This window comes from Heloderma suspectum, chromosome 4 (genome assembly GCF_057233095.1).
Source record: "Heloderma suspectum isolate Gila_16-S chromosome 4, 16-S_ref, whole genome shotgun sequence".
Taxonomy (NCBI): domain Eukaryota; kingdom Metazoa; phylum Chordata; class Lepidosauria; order Squamata; family Helodermatidae; genus Heloderma; species Heloderma suspectum.
The window spans coordinates 146,015,414-146,039,462 of NC_139461.1; the positions used below are offsets into that span (position 1 = coordinate 146,015,414).

Below are 24,049 nucleotides of genomic sequence, written 5' to 3' on the forward strand. Positions count from 1 at the left end.
TCGCGGTGTGGGGGAGGCGCTTCGGTTCTCCCCCTGAAGTTCAGGCCGGGGGGGGGAGGCGCCCCGCCTTGCCCGGCCGAAATTCAGGCTGGGGAGAAGCGCCCCGTCTCCCCGGCCGTGAAATAAAAAAGTGAATGTAAAAAAAAACCACACACACACACACGTGATAGGCTACGTAATGATTTACGTAGCCCATCACGGCTAGATTTCCAAAGTCAGCCGTGATAGGCTACGTAAATCGTTACGTAGCCTATCACGGGTGACTTTGGGGGGGGGAAGCGCGTATGCAAATGGCGGCGCCCATGGGCCCTCATGGGCCAGATGTGGCCCTCAGGCCTGAGGTTCTGCACCCCTGCTTTACACAGACTTTCCTGAATATAAATTGAAATTATGATCACCCATTCCAGCCTTCCCCAGCCTGGTGCTTCCAAATATTTTGGCCTACAACTCCCATCAGCCCCAGCCAGTATGGCTAATGGTCAGGGGCAATGGAAGTTGTAGTTCAAGGCAACTGGAGGGCACCAGGTTGGGAAAGACAAACCTATGCTATACTTTTGCTTATAACCCAAACCAGAGCTTTCCCCCTGGACATCTGACTCAGCATCCATGGCAGCACTGGCTAATGGTGTTAATAAAACTCCATCTGCCCATCCCTCCCTGACCTCCCTCTGGGTTCAAGCTGCATATTAAATTAATTCATTGTCAGAACGAGCCTTTGAAAAATTTAATCCTTTCCCAAGATACAGTTGTAACACCACTCTACCTGGGAGAACTGTTTCTCTTGACAGGGGGTGGGTTTCCCTAATGTTTGTTAGTCAGGTTTGTCTCCACAGGCTCAATGTATACATGATGCACCTCTGCCAGGCCGTATTGCTAAGAGTAAACCAGATAAATCTATGAACATTTGAGAATGTACTTGGCTCATTGCCAGCCAAGAAACGGACAACTGTGTGTTTTGCTCATCTCTGAAAAGTGCCAAGAAGCTCCTGGCAATCTTCATCTTCCCATCACCATCTGAGTCTGGACTATGGACATGGATCCCAAGTAGAGACTCCAGGAACACCTGGCCTTGGGCATTTGGTGTCTGTTTGTGATCATCTGGAATCCTGTGGTGCTGCGGCGAAAAGGCATAAAGAAAGAGAAACGAGTGGGCTTGCAGCTGCTGCATCAGACCCTTGCTTCATACGCAGCTAGCCTTGACAAGGATGAACGTGTTATTTCCTAGGTAAAAAATATCTCAAAGTGGGATTTTAAGTGGTTTGTTTTTCTGATATTTAATGTATTTTGGTCACAATACGTATAGGGCATGATCCAGCTAAAATTGAGCATCTTTAAACCCATTTATTTCAACTGGAGAGATCTAATTGCATACGTAATTCTCTCATTGGAAACAATGGGACTTTAAAAGTGCTTAACTTTGGCTGCATCTTGCTCATAGATTGTAGACGGTGGATGGAATTGTGGAAATCTGCTACTCAGGACTGGAAAATGTAGTTGAACATTAACTCCTTCCTTCCATTCCCTTTTCCCTGGTGTATAATTAATTCCCAAATCACTAACAACTGCCAGGTGTCAATATGTCTGCAGGATGGTGATCACTTGATTACAATGCATACCTTCAAACATTTGAAAAGAAAAAGTAGCACATTTGTGTTGTGAGATGAAACTGAATTCCAAAAGTTGGAGGTTCCAACAGTTGGGGACTCGAACTTCCTCGTCATTGTTATTCTGAAATGTACATTTCAAACTGATACATTCTGCTATCAAAGTATATCTGCATCCACATACTTTTCATTCTGTCACATAAAATCTCCACATCAAAATGCTGTCATTGTGAAAATAGGGCATGCACACTTGCTATGAGACTTCTGGTCGCTAAACAACCATCAAGGCTTCAAGGTTTACAAAGAAATCGAAGCATAGTTCCCATCCTGCCCTGAAACTGCTGCAAGTTCATCAGCCCATAAATGATGCAGAAGGTTCTGCCATGTGATCAACGGACGTCAGTGCAGAAGAGTGAGTCTGACTGTGCCTTGAGTGTTCAGCTGCATCCAACCACAGCCCACACAACACGACAGCCACCCCCTCCTTCCAGATGTGGGTGTAGCATAGTGGCTCAGTGTCAGACCTGGGAGCCAGAAAGTCCCCAGTTCAAATAGTGCTCAGCCACAAACTCACTAGTGCTCCAGCCCCACACACACATACCTGGGAATAAGACTCATTGGACGTAAAGTGATTTCTTTACGAGCATACTGATGTAGGGTTGCACTGTGTGGCCACAGGCAGGCCGCTATTGTCTCAGGCACCCAAATATTAAACTACCTTATAGGGTTTTTGCAAGGGTTACTGCGATAATCCATGCAAAGGGCCTTGAACTCTGGGGAAAAAAAGCATGATATAAAAATCCCACCCCCCTTGTTTCAAGGGCTTCCTCTTATTTTAAGAATTCTTCCTTGTGAAAGCTCCACAAAGCTCTATACAGAAGATGGACAACCTGGTATCCAGCCCTTTGGCCAGCAGCGCCAGTGTCTCATAGCCCAGGGCTGCTGTCTCTCTTCTCCCACCAGCACATGGCCAGTTCCTGGGACAAGGGCCTCCCCAGCCAAGCAGAGGCTCCTCCGCACTCTTGTTGATTCTGCCTCCACTCCCACGCCAAACTGGAAACAAATCCATTGATTTGAAATTGTTTGTCCACCCTTCAGGTTCACTACTCCCAGGGCAGCTAACAAATGGGGTAACACAGACAAAGACAATCCAATTACATATAAACAGTAAAAACAGCAGTACAGAAATCACTCCTTAAACATGCTGCATTGCATGGGCAAGGGCTAGAGGAGGGGAAGGGCAGCAGACTGAGGAAGAGCTTGCACATTCTGGGAAGCCATCATGCAATTAGGGCAAGGGCAGAGGGGGATGCCCCTTGCCCAACCTGGGAAAGCATCCAAGAAGCAGCATAAGAACTTGAGAAGAGGACTAGACCAAGGGTCCATCTAGTCCAGCATTCTGTTTGCACCATGGCTGACCAGCTCTCAACAAGAAACCCACAAGCAGGGCATGAGTGCCACAGCACCCTCCCACCCATGTTCCCCAGCAACTGGTGTACATAGGCTCACTGCCACTGCTACTGGAAGTAGCATATAACCATGAGGACTAGTAGCTATTGGTAGCCCTCTCTTCCAGGAATTTGTCCAATCTCCTTTTAAAACCATCCAAACTGGTGGCCATCACTACATCTTGTGGTAGTGAATTCCATAGTTTGACTATGTGCTGTGTCCTTCCTTTTATCTGAAATCAGAGTTCATGTAACATATCGACAGTTGTTAAAACTATGTAAAATTGTCTGGTGTTTTCTTTTCAGGATCACAGAATCATAGAATAGTAGGGTTGGAAGGGGCCTATACGTCCATCAAGTCCAACCCCCTGCTCAGTGCAGGAATCCAAGTCAGAGCATCCCTGACAGGTGGCTGTCCAGCCTCGTCTTGAATGCCTCCAGTGTGGGAGAGCCCACTACCTCCCTAGGTCATTGGTTCCATTGTCATATTGCTCTAACAGTCAGGAAGTTTTTCCTGATGTTCAGCCGGAATCTGGCTTCCTGTAACTTGAGCCCATTCGTCCGTGTCCTGCACTTTGGGATGATCGAGAAGAAATCCTGGCCTTCCTCTCTGTGACAGCCTCTGTGAAAGCCTTTCAAGTACTTGAAGAGCGCTATCCAATCTCCCCTCAGTCTTCTCTTCTCAAGGCTAAACATGCCCAGTTCTTTCAGTCTCTCTTCACAGGGCTTTGTTTCCAGTCCCCTGATCATCTTTGTTGCCCTCCTCTGAACCCTCTCCAGTTTGTCTGCATCCTTCTTAAAATGTGGTTCCCAGAACTGGACACAGTACTCCAGATGAGGCCTAACCAGTGCTGAGTAGGGGGGAACTAGCACTTCACATGATTTGGAAACTATATTTCTGTTAACGCAGCCCAAAATAGCATTTGCCTTTTTTGTAGCCACATCACATTGTTGGCTCATATTCAGCTTCGTGATCTACAACAATTCCATGATCCTTCTCGCTTGTAGTGTTGTTGAGCCAAGTCTTCCCCATCTTGTACCTGTGCATTTGGTTTCTTTTTCCTAGGTGCAGAACTTGGCTTTTATCCCTATTAAATGTCATTCTGTTGTTTTCTGCCTGGTGCTCCAGTCTATCCAGATCACTTTGAATTTTGTTTCTATCTTCCAGGGTATTAGCTACCCCACCCAGTTTTGTGTCATCTGCAAATTTGATCAGCATTCCCTGCATGCCCTCCTCCAAGTCATTAATACAAATGTTGAAGAGCACTGGGCCCACGACTGAGCCCTGAGGTACCCCGGTCATTACCTCTCCCCAGTTTGAGAAGTCCCATTGATAAGCACTCTTTGAGTCCGATTCTGCAGCCAACTGTGGATCCACCTCATAGTTGTTTCATCTAGCCCACTTTGAATTAGTTTGCTCATCAGGATATCATGGTGCACTTTGTCGAAAGCTTTGCTGAAGCTGAGGTATATTATGTCCACAACATTCCCACCGTCCACAAGGGAAGTTACCTGATCAAAAAATGAGATCAGATTCGTCTGGCAGGATTTGTTCTTGACAAATCCATGTTGGCTTCAAGTAATCACTGCATTGTTTTCACGGTACTTACAGACTGATTGCTTTTTGCCCTTTTTGAATATAGGGAATAATTTGGCATGTTTTCAAAATGGTAGGTGAAAAGCCTAGTAAGGGGAAGTGGCCAGACAGAATGGCACCATTAGAGCTTCACACTGGCCCTGTGCCCGCAGCCAATCAGAGCAAAGCTTATTCAGTCCTAGATACTGCTGATGCTGCAGTAGGAGAACTGGGGAGAAACATGACAGTGGACAACAGCCGTTCCCAGACTTGCTTTTTTTTTTCTTTTTTCAAAACAGTTTCTAGGTAGGAGCAGAAAACATAAAAGATCAGAAACAATGTCCTTAGCTGTGTTTCCACGCTATTGGCTTCACTTTGTTTGTTTCTTTGTTGTGATATTTCCTTTTTCCTGATGATGTTTCCTTTGTTTCCCAATCGCATCTTCTGCTTTTCCATTTTCCACAGTGCTTAAAGTCCCAGTTTATCATCTCTGTAGCCTGGGGCTCTGTGCAGTTTCCACTGAGCTCTAATCGAATTATTTTCTTGATGGCTGGGGGGAGGCTGGGTGGAGCCTGGGTTGGGTCTGATTACCTCATCAGTGTTCCCGCCTCCTCAGCCATGTTTCCAGGACAACGGAAGGAGAAGCGAATGGAGGAGTATGGGATTTTTAAAAAGGAATCAGCTTTGCTGTGAAGAGAGGCTTTCCCCCTCTCCCCCCTTTCTCCTTGCCCCTGAAAGCCCAGATGCACAGGCATTTCAGGAGCAAGCCTCATTGAGCACAATGAGAGTTACTTCTGAGTAGACACACATATGCTTGTGCTGGGAAAGGGAGGGAGAACACAAAGAGGGAAACTAGCCCCCATTTTAACCCAGAGGACCTCATTAACCACAGTGGGAGTTACTTCTGACAAGACAGTAATGGGTTTGTTGTGGGAAAGAGACCGAAACCAGTCCGCATTTTAACACACAGGATCTCTATTTGGAAGCTGTGAAGGAGTTAGGTCCTAAGGCAATGGACCGAAGCCTCAAGATTAGGGATGGACGAAACACTTACCTTCCGTTCTGTTGTGTTTCTGCTGGGGGGGGAGGCGCTCTGCCCCTCCCCCCAGAATACTCGATGGGGGGGAGGCGCTCCGTCCCTCCCTCCCAGAATCCTGCCCGGCCGGCTCCGCTCCGCGGCCAAGCCGCAGAGCCGCCAGCCGGCTCCGGCTGCCTGCAGCCGGACATCCAGCCGCTGGGCAGCCTGCAGGGATGCAAATGGCGGCTGCCGTAGCTGCCACCATTTGCGTCCCTGTATTTAGCCGTGATAGGCTACGTAAGTATTTACGTAGCCTATCACATCTGGGTAGGTTAAAAAAAAATGTGTACGCAAATGGCAGCGGCTACAATGGCCGCCATTTGCATTCCTTATTTTTCGCCGTCTTAGTCTACATAAATATTTACATAGACTAAGACGGCAAAAGATAAGGAACGCAAATGGCGGACGCTGTAGCCGCCGCCATTTGCGTATGCATTTTTTTTTTACCTACCCAGATGTGATAGGCTACGTAACACTTTACGTAGCCTATCACGTCAATGTAAAAAAGACAGACCAGACTGCAAATGGCGGCGGTGGCGGCAGCTAGTCGGAAGACCAGCCGCCACCGCTGCAGCCGCTGCTGGAGCCGCCGCCGTCCGGAACATCCGCCCCAGGTAAGCTTCGTCCTGGGGGGATCCGCAGGGGCGCAGGGGGGGGTGGCAGGCTGTTCCGCCACGGTTTTCAGGGGGCCGAATGCCAGTGCATTCGGCCTCACTGAAATCCATGGCGGAATTCTCCACCATCCCTACTCAAGATCCTCTTAATCGCATTAAGGAATTGGGCTTAAAAGTGTGCCATTTCAAGTGAGGGGGAATCTCTGTAAGTTCCTATGTAGGCACTCAAAGGCAAGCCTCATTCAGCACAATGGGAGTTATTTCTGAGGAGCCCCTAATGGGTTTGTTGTGGGAAAGAGAGTAGTAAACATAATCCAGCCCCCATTGTAACCCGCAGGATAGCTATAATGAATCTGCAAAGTACTTTCTTCCTAAGGCAATTCATTGGAGCCTTGCTTGGTCGCTTAACGTATTTAAGGAATTAGGCTTTAATGTGTGCTTCAAGCCTTCAATTGAGGGGGAATCTCAGCCTCATCCACCTCAATGGGAGTTACTTCTGAGGAGACAGCAATGGGTTAGTTGGGGAAAAGAGACTGAAACCATCCCCATTTTAACGCACAGGATCTGTATTTGGAAGCTGTGAATGAGTTACATCCTAAGGCAATGGACTGAAACCTCAAGATCGCGCTTAATCGCATTTCAAGAACTGAGGGCTTTGATAGGTGCCCTGTCAGTTGAGGGGTTTCTGTCATTTCTGTGGTCATTGAGAGGGCAAGCCTCATTCAGCACAATGGGAGAAAACACCCCCCGACTGGGCTCATGGGCTGTATTCTAGTGCTTATTTTCAATGATGTTTTAAAAGTTGGTCCCTCGGCATCCTGCTCCAAAACGGCAATGAAACTTCCAGAAAACAGGGAGGGAAAGGGTTGGGTCACCAGGGTCAGAACAACACACCCACAAAGGCCAGGCTACATGCCCCATGGGCAGGACTATGATACCGTACCCAGTGCAATTGTGGAAACAGGTCAGTAATGGAGCCGTGGTAAGCTGCAAAAGTCAGACTATAACCAGTCTCGGAAGAAGTGGTTTTTCAGTGATAAAATGTGGGGCTGGTGCTGAATGGCCATGACGTCATGGAAACACAGAGACCTCATGGCGCAGCCAGGTTGGAGTAAATCGCTGGTGGAAACACAGCCCTAAAAAGTCCACAACTGTTCTTAAGTCACAGTGGTGCCAATTCAAGGGACAGTAGAATTGGGACCTTCTTCTAGGCATAGAAATGACTAGTTATGGCACCACAGAAATCGTAGATGCCTTCATTTCTTTTGCATCCACTTTTTCCTCTTCCAATATGATTTCTGAAGGGTGCATTTGTCCTTCTCATGCTTCCTGTAACTTCCAGAGCCTGAAGCCTGTAAGGGATTTCAGGGCTCACTGTGAAACTCCCTCTCCCTAGGGGTGTATGAACCCCATTCACTGTTCTGGGTGGTAGCATCCACTGGGGGGGAGGAGGCAATCCTTCCCTCCCCCTGGAATCCTGCCTAGCCATAAATATTTATGTAGCCAATCACGGCCATGGGCAGGGACGCAATTGGCAGCCGCTATTTCGTTCCGCAGCCCGTCGGTGGATGGAGACAACGACCTGGAGCAGCAGCTGCTGCCAGGTAGGGTCCGTCCTGGGGGAATTTCGGGGGGTGGCGAGGGGTGTAGTCCATTCCACCACAGACTCCAGGGGGCCAGATTCTAAAGAATCCAGCCTCGTTGGAGTCCATGGCAGATTTCTCCGCCATCCCTACCTCTCCCCCTCCATTGCTACTGCTGAAGTTCTTCCCCTTCCTGCAATAATACAGATCATCACATGAAAACATGAGCTGCTTTAGTAACATCTGGCTGACCTCACAGCCCACCATCCCAGACTAGGGTAGTAGTCTTGGTTTTTCAGACTGGATTTTCAAAGCAGCTTCACACAAGAGGTCTACCATGTATGTACTGGACACATGAAGTTATTGGCAGGTGGCAGTTGCTCTAAGCAGAGAGCTGTTTGGGGTGTGCTGGTTTACCACACAGACTGGCTATGGCATACAAATGGCCTGCCGGATGAAACAAAGGCTGTGGACAGAACAGACCTTTCCAAGAACTAAAGGCCACTTTATGAAGCTGTTAAATTACCCATGAGAAGTACCCATGAAGTATCCATTACTCCATTGTTTGTGACCTACTATAGTCTCTGGTCAAAATGGTTTTGCAGGTTTCTGTGGTGCTTCCCATTCTATCCTGGAAATGCTAAAATAACCCTGCAGAAGTTTAATCAGTGCTTCTGCAATAGATGTGTGCACTTTCTGGCTGTTGTGGCACCCATTGCATCCTTGACCCACAAACAATTTTGATTTATCAGATTTTAACCAAAATGTGGTAAATAATTTCCCCATCATTTCACATCATTGTAGCTCAAAAAGTTAGTTCAGCTACCTCCTCTCCCTTCTCCCTAATTCGATCTTCACTATAGGGACATACACAATGGACAATAGGTAGGGTGTGGAACAGAAGTGCAGGGCAGATTTCAGCAGCAGCAGCAGCAGCAGCAAGAGGAGGAGGAGGAGGAGGAGGAGGAAAAACAAAGGTGATTTTCATCCCTCATTGCCTAATTTCCTCCTGCAAATTCTTCTGCATGTTCCTACATGAGAACTGGCCTTTGCAAACTCAGTGGTTATGTGACCAAATGCTCCTTCCAGCTATTTATGTGTGGGCGGCATGAGAAATTATGAGGCAGTCCCATTAGGTGTAAATTATGCTTCCTTTGGACCTGAACATGCTTCTAGGGCTCTGTTTCCCTTTTCCCAAATTCCAAGCTATTTGGGCAGGCCAGGATGTGTCGGGCAGGTTTTAAGGCAGGGCTGGGTCACTTGAGAGGGCACTGTAGAGAATTAGTCTGGTTCTGCACGAGTTTGGGAACTGGGATTCTGTTGTCCCAAACCAGCTGTCCAGCTCTCAGCATGGCTGCTGTAGAAGAATGTCCCCCATCTGCCCCAGAGGTGGTGGTGGTGGGAATAAAACCAGCTATCAATTTTTCCATTTCGTTATATGACATTGTCATGTAACTTTAATATTTCGTACATTATTATTTGTGCTTTTTTTTATAAGTAATCATGTAACAAACATTGCAATTATAAGGGCCAAATAGTGGAGGGACCTCAGGGGTACAAGCACATATTCCCCCCTCCTTGCTGTGGTACCAATAATCAACTGTGAGTCTTGTGGGAATAAGGTAGTCTACAATAAATTACATTGCACTGCAAAGACTTGTATTGGTGATGCAGGAAGGGGCTATGACTCTATTGGCACATGCACAGTCTCTTACATAAGCTTTCATTCATGAATTTTCATGCAAATTCCAAAAGTTCCAGGATGCTTAATCTCAATGCTTCATTGCGTCGGGTAGTCATATAACATCAGCAGCCATACCCCCAGCTGAATACAGGCTGCTGGAGGCTAACAGGAGAGCCATGTGCTACCTTAACTGAAATCATTATTTTCTACAGAGATGTCAGACTCCGGATTCACTTATCATACTCTTTAAAGCTGATGTTAGGAAGGGAAAAGAACCCTGAAGCTTCCATTGATTTCAGATTCAAGCCAGGGATGTCTAGGGCACAATCTAGTTGAAACTGCATGGATGAATTTCAGTTAATTTATATTTCTCGTTAAGCACATAAATGAAAGGCACTGTAAAATAGGTTTTTAAAGACAATTATCAAGCCACAGTGTAAAAGAGTGATAACACTCAGCTCTATTTTGCTTTTTCAGCCAACCTAGGAGGAGGAGCTAAGTCCTTAAACCAGGAGTTGAATGCTGCTTACAGGCTGGATGAGGGCTAAGATTTCATTTTTCACAAGATGAAAGTGTGGTCCAAGTGATCACTTGTCCTAGACAGAGTCGTATCCCCCCCCCCAAAGGGTCAGGCTTGCAGCCTGGGGCCCAGCTTTGATCCCTTGTGTGCTACGATTGGCAGCAGATGTCACGAACCAGACTTCCAGCAGTGACTTGGAAACAGAAGGGCCAGTGAAATCAGCAGGAGAAGCCAGAAACACACCCAACAGAGGCGCTGGATCTGGACCCTGAAACCACTGCTCCTGGGTCTAGCAGCCAGGGACCTTCTGAGCCAGAGACTCCCAAACCAGGACCCCCAGTGACTGCGGCCCCAGAGCTGGACCTCGCCACGGGGCCAGTGTGCCATGCAGTCTGTGCACAACCACAGCCAGCATGCCTGGGAGTTAACAGAAGGACTAAAGGCAGAGGGCTGCCCCTTTAGGGACGCCATTCTCCAGCAGAAATGGGTGGAGCCTGGGAGGAATAGTCAGGCTGAGGGAAGACAGGAGAGTTCAGCCAGCACTTGTTGGAACAAGTCATCTCGTCTCTAGGACCTGTCCAGGGTACTGAAAGACCTCTGACCATTCTTGTTCCCTGGCTCTAGTTCTTGACCTGTTACGTTGTTACACAGTACCCAGCTATTTGCCTCTTGCTACCTGCTCAGGGCCACTGGCTGCCTCGCTTCCTCTAGAGCAGGGGTAGGCAACCTCAGAGAGTCTGGGGGCCAATTCCTGAATGCTGGAACTTACTGGGAGCTGCACATAGTCATTGAATTTGGTGGCAGCGGAAAAAAGCACTGCGATTCCACTTTAAATCAAGGCATGTGGGGAGCACGCACCTTGGTTTAACCCAAAATCACACTTCTGGAAGTCCCAGGGGAGTGCAAATTTGCATTAAAACAAGGTGTGTGCTTCCTCTGCTCCCCATGTGCCCCATTTTAGTGAAAATGCTCCTTTTTCGCCACTGCCACCACCGCACTGCCAAAGTTCGGAGGCAATTCAGCACTGGCAACTTGAGAGTGGAGGTGGCTGCAAAAAAAAGGCCAGAGTGCATGCTCCACACTGGGCTGCCCTTGAAGATGATCCAGAAACTTCGGCTTATGCCAAATTCTTCTGCTCACCCCCTTACAGAGATCGCTGAGGGAAGAACTGAACAAAGTGCTTATGCCTCCACCAATTCCTATACACCCCGCCGATTCCTTTCTGCAAGTGGTGGGTCCTGCCAATTCCATTGCACAAGTGGGACACACCACTTATGCAAGGGAGATTTACCACTTCCTAGGGGATGTCCTGAGATGAGCAGAAATGATCATTTCTGGAAGGAAGCAGGCCGGTGGAATTCCTTGATGCAAACTCCACCGACCTGCCTCCATCCAGAAATGAGTGTTTCTGCTCATTTCAGGTTGTCCCAGACACACTAAATCATCATTGCATAAGTCATAGGGTCTGCTTGTACAGCAGAATTGGTGAGACATAAGAGAATCGGTGGGGTTGCAAGCACCCTGTTGGATTATGCCCGGAGAGACCAACTCTTGCTTGCCAGACTCTGGCTGCCAATTTAATGTTTTGTTTATTTCCATTAAAGTTCTGTGGACTAGACTCAGCTTATCTGTAGCAGCATTGCCCCTCATACAAAGCTCCCCAAGCCTGGGAACATCTGAAGAAGGTGTTGCTCTGGGTGCCTTGCAACAAGTTGCCTTGTTGTTGCTGCTGTTGTTAAAAGGTAAGATCTAGTAGTCGTGCCTGGAGTAGGGTTTTCTCTGTAATGGCAATTGTTCTAGAATTGTATGTATTCATAATAGAATTTGATATTCTGCTTTTCCATACCAGATGTGCATCCTATTGAAAGCAATGATATAGCTAAATGGCATCTGGATCGGCATTCAGATGTTTATTCAGATGTGCATCTCATGTACACTCCCGACGCCTAACGGCAAGACACTCCAAAAGCCAATACATTCTGCAGAATGTGTGTGGATATCCAAGTTTATGGGGCAGAAAAGCATAAATAAATGGACACATTTCTCACACACATATTTTATAACCTGCTTTCCCTGTGCTCAGAGCATGTTCTCCATAAAACAAGCATTAAAACGTTTGTTTTTATTATATGTTTTCATCTTTGTAGTGTTGCTTTAGTTAGTGTACATTACCTTGATTGTCAACAGAAAAAGATAAGTACCTTTTCTTAATTAATTAATTAATTGCTCTGTTTTGTAATGTGCTTATGGTGAAGCCTCTAACATTCGCTGAGAGGATGTGATGGCACTGAATACTGATGAACATTACAAGTGCTCAGGGAACAAAGCTGTCAGAATGTTTCCAGTCCTATCATAAAAGGAAAACTTGTATGGCTGAGATGAGGACCACATAGGAATTCTAAGGACACAAGTTGGTTCGCGGGGGCTTCTACAAGCTCTGTCTATATATTTTTAATTGTTCTACATAAGGCTGGAGCTGCCCAGAAGTACCCTATGCAATACAGATGTACACATACTCTCTATACATACACACCCACACAACACAAACTGCCTGCCTCCTGACGCAGAGAATAAGCCTCTCTGTTTATTTACTTAGAGTGGGACTTTCTCATGAAACTACAGGAGAAACAAAAATTCCCTCTTTCAAAATGTGGGTCATGCCTTAACTTGCTGCTCTGCAACCCATTTTTACAAAAGGAGAAGGGAGTTGCTAACAGAGAGCTGTCAGCAGCTGAAAGCACAAGTCACGCTACTCTGGCAAGCTGCAGATGCAAAGCAGCTGTTCGGCAGCGGAACGCCAGCCAGCTTGCTTTTAATGAGCCCAGCCCACTGTCATCATTTTCCACTAGCACCACCTTGAACAAAGCATTCTCTGGGAGTCAAGGAAAAGGATGTTTAGAATACTTGTGACAAAAAGGCATGCAAGGCTGTGCAAGCCAAGTGGGGCCATTGACCAGGGATCCCTTCCCAGAGCATGCCTTGCGCCTGAGATTCCTCTGAGCCAGGCAGATGTCAGCATCCCACCTTGCCCCATCACATTGCCTGGTCCTGTGCTTGGTCCGGGGCTTTAGGCTGCCCCTGCCCAGGTCAGAGAAACAACTGCTCAAGCCTCCCCAAAGACAGAGAAGGCTCCTCTGGCAACACGGACTCTTTGCCCTCTTGGCTCAGAACCACGAAAGGGGAAAAGAAATAAAAGGAGGGGTATGAGCTACACGAGCCCCCCAGAGAAAAAAATAGGGTAGCAAAACTTTGCAAACAACTACCATGGGCAGCTTTGCAACTCATCAGCATTAGTGGTCAACACAGACTGTGAACTGACTGCTCTAATGGGGGTGCAGGGGCAGGGCCATTCATAACCCACTGAGTGAAACGTCAGGGAAAACGTGCCCTTCTGCCTCCCCCATTTTCAGCAAGCGCGGTCAGTGCCAGCATGCATCTGAGTGAAGTGGGAAAGAGATGCTTGCACACAGTAGCATGCAGGCTGCCTGCTCCTCTTTCTGCACACATCTCCGGAATATGGCAACCGTCCTGGAAGCTGGGGGGGGTATCTTATCTCACACAACACCCTTGTATGCGAGGGTCCCAATCCAAAAGGGTGATCCAAAGTTTGTTTCTGTGGCTGACTGGCTGGGTGAGTGAGTGCCCATTGTGGGATCAGGGCCAGTTTTCTGCACTCCCAGTTTCCTAATGCGTGCATGGCTGTTGCCATCAAATTCCCATACTTATGTACATAGTATACAGCTAACAGGCAAGAGAGCATTACTTGGTCATAAATTAACTTTCTTATCAGGTCATCATGCCTTCCTGCCCTTCTTGTGGGCTTCATGGAGCTGTTTGCCTAGCTGCTGTTGGAAACAGGATGCTGGACTAGATGGACTTTTGGCATGATCCAGTAGGTGGCTTCTTATGTTCTTATTTCCTCTCTGTGGTGGTTGTGGCGGCGGTGGCAGCAGTATCATTTCTCTCCCCTCTTTTTCTCCCCCCACCCCAAATAATGTGCAAACATGATCACAAGTGCCCCCAGTAATAACAGGAAGCATGCCTGGGCTGACAGATGTGGCTCCTCCTGCCACGTTGGATCAGTGTTCAATGTGACATATGAACTCAGAGGATGTGCTGGATATCAAAAAACATCTAAAGAGAAAAACCATGAATTAACAGGGAGGAAATCCAGCCATCCCATGCAACGTTCAGAAATGTTGTAGAGGTGCTCTTTGCTCATACCTTTGCATCAATTAAGATCAAACATCTGGTACCTGAGACACAAATAAAACAAAATAAAAACATGGAAGACGTTTGTAGCACTTTAAAGGCTAACACATTTTGTACGGCATAAACGCTCAGGTACATGTCATGCATCTGAAGAAGTGGACTCTCGTCCACAAGTGTTTATGCCAAGGTACACTGGGTAGTCTTTGATGTGCCACAGGACTCTTTGTCGTATTGCTGCAACAGGCTAATATGGCGACCCCTCCGGAGGTTGCTGCAATGAAACACTGAATACATGCATGCTTCAGTGGGCGCATTCACAAGACACGCAGCCCCATGATGGGTGACTTGCCATGCACTGTGGGTTGTTTTGCAGACAGCCCACAGTGTGTGGTTAGTGCACCTGCGAGGCAATCGGGCAAACCACCCATAGCACGTGGCTTGTTTGCCCCTTGTCCCCCTCCCTCCCCCTCAGCACCTGGCATCAAAACTGAAGTGGCAAGAGTGATCTTTAGGGTTCAATGGGGACGTGCGTCTACTTTTATATGAAGGAGCCGGGGGGTGGGGGACAATTGGGGGACCCCCTTAAGAGGCTAGTGCACCCATAAAAGCATGTGAATCCCTCACATAAGTGGGTAATTTTAAAATTTTTCCCCCACCCCGCAGGGTTTAACGGTTTAAAATTACCCACTTGGGCTTCCCATGCTTTTATGGGTGGACTACACCTACGGGGTTGTCCCCCACTTGGCACCCCATACCCCACCCACCCCACTCCTTCATATAAAAGACGTGTGTCCCCAGTTTTGGGGAAAGATCGCTGAAGCGGCTTGCATTTTGAAAGCTCTCAAAATGAAAGCTGCTTCAGTGATCCTTGGGGAGGGGGCAAAATCCAACCCCCGCCAAGGACTCTGTTGCCCCAAGGATTCTTGGCAGGGGGTTGGAAGCTGCCCCCCGATAGCTGATTTTCAGCAAGGGGGGCTTTTAAATTCCTACACAAACCTATGGAGTGACAACGCCTACTGCAGATTGTTGGTTATCAGGGTGGGTTGTTAAGAACAGTCCCAGTTTGTGCAACATGCTAACCCATCATGGGCTGTCACCCATGGTAGCCTAGTGTGTTGTTTGAACCCAGTCAGTGTATGCCCAATCCACTTACTCAATTGCTCGTAACAAACATGGGCAGCAGCACTTCCCCAGCACCAACGATGAAGCACCCTTTCCAGATTTGTGGGAGGAGATTCTTTATCTATTGGAGAATACTCAAATGTAGCTTGCAGAAAGTTGAAATATGCAAACAGCAGCTATTCAGAGAAAAGACTTCATTTTGCCCAGCCTGAAAAACATTTGTTATGTCTCCCCCTTCCTGGCTTGCATTTATTTTCTTAATATCATGCCTTTTAATCCAGAAGAATCCCCAAGGCAGCTTAAATAATAAAATACATTTGGGCTTTCTACCCCCATGGCAATGCTCTGAGACAGCCTATCTTCCCATCCAAAACCCAGTTCTCCAAAACCCACTGACTTTTCAACCAATCACACACCCACAACTGTGGCAACTGGGCAGTTAACTGCCAGGCTGTGTGCGCTTGCTCCTCCCCCCTCCCTCCCTCCCCCCAGGACTACTGTTCTTTTCCCTGTCCAAGGGCAGAGAGGGCAGCAGGAGAGTCTTGGGGGAGCTGCTGAGCAATGGCAGTTAGATGTTTAGTAATTATTCATTTTAAAGCGTTTTTACCTCTCTCTGGCTGACACAGTTCCCTGAGTGGCTTACATAAGATCATTAAAAACAATAACAAACAACTGCAGCAGTAAAAGGTGTACATGGCCTTAAACTGCCCACTTATTTTAAAGACATGACAATGATGGCAGATGTTCTCTTTTCCTCAGAGAATTGCAAAATTACGACTGTGTCATTCCATGTGGTAATATTTCAGTGCACCTTAAGTCCGCCTATGGAGACCTCTCTTTCATTTTCTAAGTTGTTTTCTTTTCTGCCACCCCAAATGGCTTCTTGTGTTTCCCTACCCTGTCGGCCTGTTCCATTTTCTCCCTTTTCCTCCCTTCCAGGCTTCATGTAGCCTAGGGAGGGGCAAAGGCCAGCCCATGGGCCACTTTCCCCTCCCCCAGTAACTTGATCTGTCATGTGCCCGCTGGAAGACTCCTCAGAGGAGGAAGTGCTGGAGGACCAGGAACCACCAGCCACCAGCAATGCCCAGGATCTGCCAGCAAACCAGGAGGAGGCCAGGCCCTCAGGGGTGACTGCCATGAGGGCATCACCTGTGGAGGACAAGAACTCTGCCTCCAAGCGCTCAGGAGATATGCCACCTGCAAAGACAAGCACTCAGAAGGAGTGCTAGACTGAGGGCTCCTTGTGAGAAAAGGTCTACTTGTACATAGGGGGCTTGTCACAAGGAGGACCTTTTCAGCTGCCTGTGACCTGAACTGTTGAGACCTTGCTTTTTGTCTGATCCCTGTTTGCGCTTATCACCTTGGAGCTCTTCGACCCTTGAACCCACAACTACTAGGCTCAGACTCAGGAAACATGACATGATCCAACAAAATTTCAATCAAGGCATAGCAAAAGAAAAACATAAAAAGAAAATTGTGTTCAAATGGTAAGAAACAGAGACGATTTGCACTTCAGTGTTTCATGTCCCTTTTGGATTATTTTTTTAAAAATTATGTAATATGAAAATGTAAAAATATACATGTATGTACGCATTCATAAGACCTGTTATCTTGCCCTTCAGCTCAGTTGGAGCTCTCAGGGTGGATTATAAAATGATGATAAAACACCAGAAACGGTGACAGACTTAAAGAAACATTTATCACTAAAAGCAGATGAAAAAATAAAAGGCTTACGAAAAATGAGAAGTTATTTGCTTGACACTGCAAAGATCCAATACTTGGTCCTAGGTTAGCGTAGCTACTCATGAATGCCAAAAAAGAGGAAATGCATCACCATAAAATAGTTAAGAGGGTGCAAATTTGCATAGGCTAATTTCTGTGCATAGGTACAAATTTAGACGTTTTTGTTTTTGCAGAAATATAGCACATTGCACAACAGCGTGGAAGACTGTGAGCGGGTGACCAGTGTGCCCTGCTCTGTCTGCCGTTCAGTTGCTGCCGATGACCACCTTTGAAGCCCAGCTCTTCCTTCTGATGGCTCTTTATCTTTAAACCAAATGTGAACTGCACAGCCCTTCAAATACAGAATGCCTTCAAAACAGAAGACAGTCCTCTAGCAGCACTTCAAAGAGAAAACTGTCCGCTGTGAAAGAGGACACGTGGCCACCCTAACCTAAGTTTTACTTCAGTGGTAGAGCACCTGTTCTGCATACAGAAGGCCTCAGGTTCAATTCCCAGCTTCTACAGGTAAGGCTAGGAAGAAATCCTCCCGGAAACCCTCAAGAGCTGCTGCCTGTCCGTGTCAACAATACTGGGCTACGTGGACCAAGGGCCTGACTCGGCATAAGGCAGTGTCCTCTGTTCCTCCTATCTCTACGGAGAGAATTACAGAAGCAAGGCACCATGTAACACTATGCCTAAGCACGTATGCTCCAGAACGGAATGTGCAGCCCTTACCGCGACATGCCATCAATGTTATTATGGACCAGGGCTGCTCATGAGGGCACCAATCTGTGTGTCAAAACATATTTCCAGGCCTTGTTCTGTGGAGAACAGATCCCAAGAACATAGAAGTGTTTTTTATTAATTTAACAATATTTGTGACTTACGTACATTAAAGCCATTTCAAACTGATGTACAACAACAACAGAGGACAGGATTACATTATTGCTGGCCACCCCACCAGTCTGTATTTGGTTACTGAGCAAACAGGGACATTGCCAGAGACTTAAAATACCTCGAACACAGGCCCATGACACAAATTTGCATATATAATATGAATTACTAAAATCTTGTGCCTCTGAGCATATGCAGAATGCCGTTCTCTCCACTGAGCAATTTTAGCCTCCCCCTCCCCATGCACTTAATGGTGATGGAATATATCCCACACAGATTACAACTTCAGCATTCCCCTTTTAGAGATTAAGCATCGACAACACCTGTGACAAAACAACTACAACCAGATCACATAATTTTTAGTCCTCCCCAAACAACAACCCCTTCTCGTTTTTCTTTCCTCCAGCAACACTTCATAAAAACAGATGTTTGTTTTTGCAACTCTCCCCTGCCTCCTTCTCTTTATGTGCAAGCTCTCACTGTCTTCTCCCCAAAACTTAATTTCTGTGAGGACTTCACCAGAGTTCAACCAAAGGATTTGTTTTCAATACTAGTGCTAAGTTATGGAGAAAGTACCTCTGAGCATGTACCAAGTACCTTTCCCTCACCACTAAAGCTAGAGTGCATGCAAAAAGAAAAAACGCAAATGACAAAACATGAACTGGATTGGGCTGAGAGGGTAGCCATGTCAGTGGAGTGGAATGGGATGGGATGGGCAGATGATTAAGCCTGAAGTACCATGCTCACAACTCAAGATTTATTTCTAAGTAAACATGCAGAGCAGCAGGCTGTAGACCTCTGCACAAAAGTAACTTGGGCAGCAATCCTATGTACGCTTTCCTGGGACTAAGCCCAGTTGAACATAATGGGACTTATTTCTGAGTAGACATACACAGGATTGCATAAGTGAGCAGTATTTATCTTTACACTCACATGCACACACACTCAAAAACAACCCACCTGTTAATGATGACTGGAAATGGAGGGGGGAGAGAATTATCCATGCCAAGTAACTTCTTTCATAGGGATAGCACTTCAAAGGAATTTGGGAGGGGTGGGAGGGTTGTACATCCCTTAATTAACTTTATGAGCTGAGGTGGCTGAGGGGTTTTCCTTGTTTTTTAAAACACTATAATACATATTTAAAAGACACGTGCTTCCTGGCAGTGCCATGAGGCACTCTACACACAGCTTCCCCAGACCCCAGCACTGCCTAGAACATGAAGTCACATAGTCCTAACCTTCCTTTAGGTATAATCTCTTGCCCGCAGCTATGTAGGAAAAGGTAAAGGGCTGAGGGGGAAAGAGAAGTTTGTGGAGGCTAATTAAATCCTCTGCTAAGTCAATGAGCTTCTGTAGAAGCTGAAAGTTCCAGTTTGGGGCAGTAAAACCAAGTGCTGTGTGAAATGAACTTCCTGCCCTTCCCCCTCCCTCTTCAAACTTTTATTGCAAGGAAGCTTCGACGAGCAGTGCGCACGTAAGAGTAGAAAGTTAGGGACGGGATAACAATGAGAAGACTGTGGAAAGAAAGGTAACAGTGTCTCCTATAGTTTAAAAGACTGCTGCCTTCATGCTACACCCCCTACTGGTCTCTTAATGGAGTGCGTCCTAAAGTGTCCTAGTTACTGTAAAGCTACTGAGCTCAGAGAGGAGAAGCAGGCTTGTACTAAGGCATGATGTCAGCTCAAAAGATGGCTGCTCAAAAGATTTTAGGCACTGCTCAAAAGATTCAGGGCTTGTGCCCTGGTGCGCCCACCAATAACAATGCTCATGTTAGCAAATGAAGACCTGGTTCACACCACAAGACAACCCACCATGGGTGATCAGCCATGGTGGGTTGTCTTGTTGTGTAAATGGTTTCTGCCAGGTGGCTTATTTTTCATGAACAAACCACCCTGAGAACCATTGGCTTGTTTTAGGGTTGTTCATACCCATGGTGGCTTGTTGTGTCATCGAAACCCAGCAGGATGATTTTTACCTTGGGTTGCTGGGAACAGCTAGAGAGCCACCTGGCCAGGCCAGTGGCAAAAACCCTGCAGCTCCTTGTGATCTCGCTTATTCTGCCACCACCCTCATCACTTCTCAGCGCCCTCCACCCCACGCCCCTAAAAGTTGCGGAGTGAGGACACTGAAGAGTGCCTTGAATGCATTCGCAACTTTTTTTCAGTCTTGCGCAAGTACACAAGAGTGCATTACAGCTGCCTTAACATTTCTGCAATTTTCCCCTCCGTATTACTGCTTTGCTATGACATTAGTGCATGTTTCCTGATCCAGCTCACTCCTCTGTAACCCATATCAAGATGTGACAGCTAGCAACGGAGGGAGAGGACAAGCAGGAAGGGGAGTGGGTAGCTGAAAGCAGTTCGAGGGAAGGCTCTTTACCAGGAGGTGTTCTTACTTTTGAGTGGGTGTGTTTACTTTGGAGTAATGAGCAGCAGCCTTTTTTTAAGGTGTTTGCTAGCTAGTAATGTAAGCACTGAAGTGGAAGAGGGGAATATGGGGGATGCTTGGCTAAATATGGAGAAGCAGACATGCACTACAGCAAAAGCCCCTGAAAAATAATAAAAAATAAAAAATAAACTGGCAAACACATTACCAAGTTGATAAAGACTCAGAAAATTAATTCCATTTGGTGAGCTGACCTGGGGGGGGGGGTCCCTCAGTAACTGGCAACCCCAGCAGAACAATTGCAGAAAGGGTGTTGACGAAGGGACCGAGGCAATGAGTTCTGCCACAAAGGCACCTGGGATACAGGCTGGAGCTGGTGGGAGGACTGAGGGGGAACGAGTGGAAGAACAAGCCATGGCAAGCCCCATTGCCTCTCATGACAATAGTCTGTCATGAGCACCATGGGTTGTTCAGCATGGGGACTTATTCGCAGGGTGGCTTAGCATAACGTCGAACCCGCCCAATCTTTCCATAAAACTAAGAATGTGTTGCTTTCCCCTTGTCACAAAATATTTTATATAAACTTTCATATAAAGGTCCACAGCCTGACTTTAAGCACAGTTAGGCCACAGAGTACCAGTTCCCCAATAAATGTATTGGTTACCAATTAATTTCCAAGACAAGTTCAAGGTGCTGGTTTTGACCTATAAACCCTAAAGTCCTGAATCCAGGATACATGAAGAAGCACCTTCTCCCAAAAGGATCTCCCTGCCCCTCCAGCAACACCCAGACAGCTCTCCACTGCCTGCCACCTTCAAAAATGTATTTTTATTTTTAAAAAAAAAACTCAGAAAATGTTAGGGCATCTGGTTCTCCTTCCTGTTCCTGAACCTGCCACTGATCAGCTCTTCAGCAGGCAGGAAGAGAAGGAAAGAGTTGCTTCCTGGCCCCGCTCAACCATCTTCACCCACACAGACCTTTCTCCTTTTCTTTCTCTCCCTCTCTCTCCACTCCCAGCTTCTAGCCTTGCTGTTTCTCTCACCCACAACCACGTTCCTGGCTTTTTCTCACCCCATTACCACTTTGCCTTGTGCTTTCCCCTCCCTCCCAGCCTCGCTCTTTCTCTTCCACACACACCCCTCTTTTCCTTGCTATTTCTCTCCTCCTCTTAGCCTCCCACCTTGCTCTTTGTCTCCCCTCTATTCCTTTGCCTTGCTATTGCCCACCCCTCCCACCCAGCCTCTAGCCTCCGCATCTCTCTCCCACACACCTCTTCACCTCAGTTTCTCCCTCCATCTTCTAGCCTCGCTCTTTCTCTCCCTCTCATCCCTTTCTCTCACTATTTCTTCCTCCTCCCAGCCCTCCTCTTCTTCTCTCCCTTCCCAGACCCTTCTCTTGTTCTACACACACACACACACACACACACACACACACAGCACTTTCCCAGGCGGTGGCTCTAACAGCCGAGGAGGAGGCAGGAGCACCAGGTGGATCACACAGTGGCTGCGCCTGGGGTCAAGGTAGGAAAAATGTTTTCTTTCCTTTTCGGGCTAGGGCATTTTCCTTTCCTTTGGGGCTGGGAGAGTGAGTGTGTGTGTGTGTGTGTGTGTGTGTGTAGGATGAGCAGAGCAATCCTATGTAGGCCAACTCAGAAGTAAACCTCACTGAGTTCCACGTAAGCATGCATAGGGCTGCAACTTTAAATGGGTATTTTGTTGTGCTTTTGTGGGGTCAAATGTGTGGATTGGTGTTGGCGTTCAGGCCCTTCCTCTGTTTGTACTGTTTCTTGGGTGAATGACTTGTCTTTTGACTGGCCAGGTCCATTATGGCCACATCCTCCTTGGGAGCCATTTTGTGGTGGTGCCCACAGCAGTTTCTCAAATTCCAAATGTGCCCACAGATCGAAAAAGCTTGGGGGCTCTGGACTAGAATATCAGTTTGGGCCCGGGAAACCTGGCTTCAGATCCTGCTCTCAGCTCCCCATTTGTATGGAAAACTTGTTATCCCCTTGCCCTGTTGACAGGGGAGGAGCTGAAGGGCAGGTCTGTGATCCTCTCGTTGTCCCCAAGAAGTAAGATACATCTCAAATTCCAATTAATCTTTTCTTAAATGAGTGGAAATGGAGGAGAGAGAAACTGAAGTAAATAAGGCACATTTCTTCTGTCATTTCAGGAAAGGTAATTAAATGCCAGAAAGGGACTCTTGCTGCACAAGAGAAATTCTGCAGAAGTGCAAAGAACACATTTTTCTTTGATACCACACATTTTCTAGGATACCTAGAAGTCAGGGGTCTTCTGGGTGAAGGGAAGTGCGACTTAACAAAGAGCGTATACTTCATGCGTACGCTGTTTTGCACTTAATGTGTGACAATCAGAGGGATGTCAAGGGAGATGGAAAGTTATTCCCACCACTAAAATACATGCAGAAAGACACTACAAGCATTTTCTCTCCCACTCCTGCCCATGTCTCGCTTTCCTTCTTTTCTCCAGCATACAACAGAGCCTCCCACAACAGGCAACCCCACCTCCCCAAACAACCCTGCTTGCAGAGTCCCTTGGGCATTTCATTACGTTCCATGTCTCCCAAGCTGGGTTCCTGGAGGAGCCAGCTAAGCCTAATGGAACAGGGACAGCCTGGCGCCAGCACAGGTACATCAATAAAAAATACACAGGAAGAGTCAGCACACGGCTTGGCTGATCTACAGGTGCAATTAGAATTTTAAGCAAAAAGTTGGAGCAGCTCCCAAAAGCAGGTGATGCCAGAAGTTAAGGTCCATGTGTAATGCTGTTGAATGCTGGGCCTGGCCGTGTTAGCTGGGCCAAATGACCTGAAGCAACACCTCACCCCAGGGCCAACCTGGGTCATTTCTCTACCCGCAGAGTCCAAAAGGAATGCCTTGAGCAATGGACGTAGCAAAATATACTCTTGCATGCAGTAAACAATGGTGAACAATTCAGGGCAAATGGTTTTATGGCTTTAAAGTTTTCAGGGAGAGAAGGAAGACTGCAAGAAAGAAATTATGGTAGCTCTTGGATTGTTTCTGGGCCAGCACTACAGCAAATGCTGAACACTCTGTACAAAATAGGTATCATAATAGGCAGTGCCACAAGGACTCTGCAGAGTGGCTTTCAAAGAAAAAAAGAAGCCACTGTGGTGTTGTGGGTAGGCGACGGCCTTGGATGGGGGAGAGCTGGGTTCAAATCCCTGCTAGGCCATGAAGCTTGGTAGGCGTGTGTTGGCCATTAGCTGGCTCTCACCTAACATACCTCATAGCTTGCTTGGGGGATGAAATGGGATAAGCCATGAATTCTGCCTTGAGCTCATTGGAGGAAGAGATGGGCAAAACTATAATAAAAGAGACAAAATATCATGTCATCATTTCCTCCCCATAGAAAAACTGGTAAGCAATGCTGACATCAGCAACTCACCACCCGCCCCATCTATGAAGCACCATTAGATATTAGTTAGAAACCCAAGGGCACAATTGAAGATGATGAGAGCAATCGCTCCCCTTAGATGTTTCGTTCCAGCTGAAGAACTCTCCCTTCCACGCCTGCTTTCCTGAGACCCCTGCTTCACCTGGCCGCTACTTCTTCCTTAATTA

At 47.1% G+C, this 24,049-nt stretch overlaps 1 protein-coding gene across 1 annotated transcript in view; it reads right to left on the bottom strand.

Annotated features, from left to right (window-relative positions):
- Nucleotides 1-24,049, bottom strand: part of NRG2 (neuregulin 2) — a 209,885-nt gene that overhangs the window by 140,241 nt on the left and 45,595 nt on the right. The window lies entirely within an intron of this gene.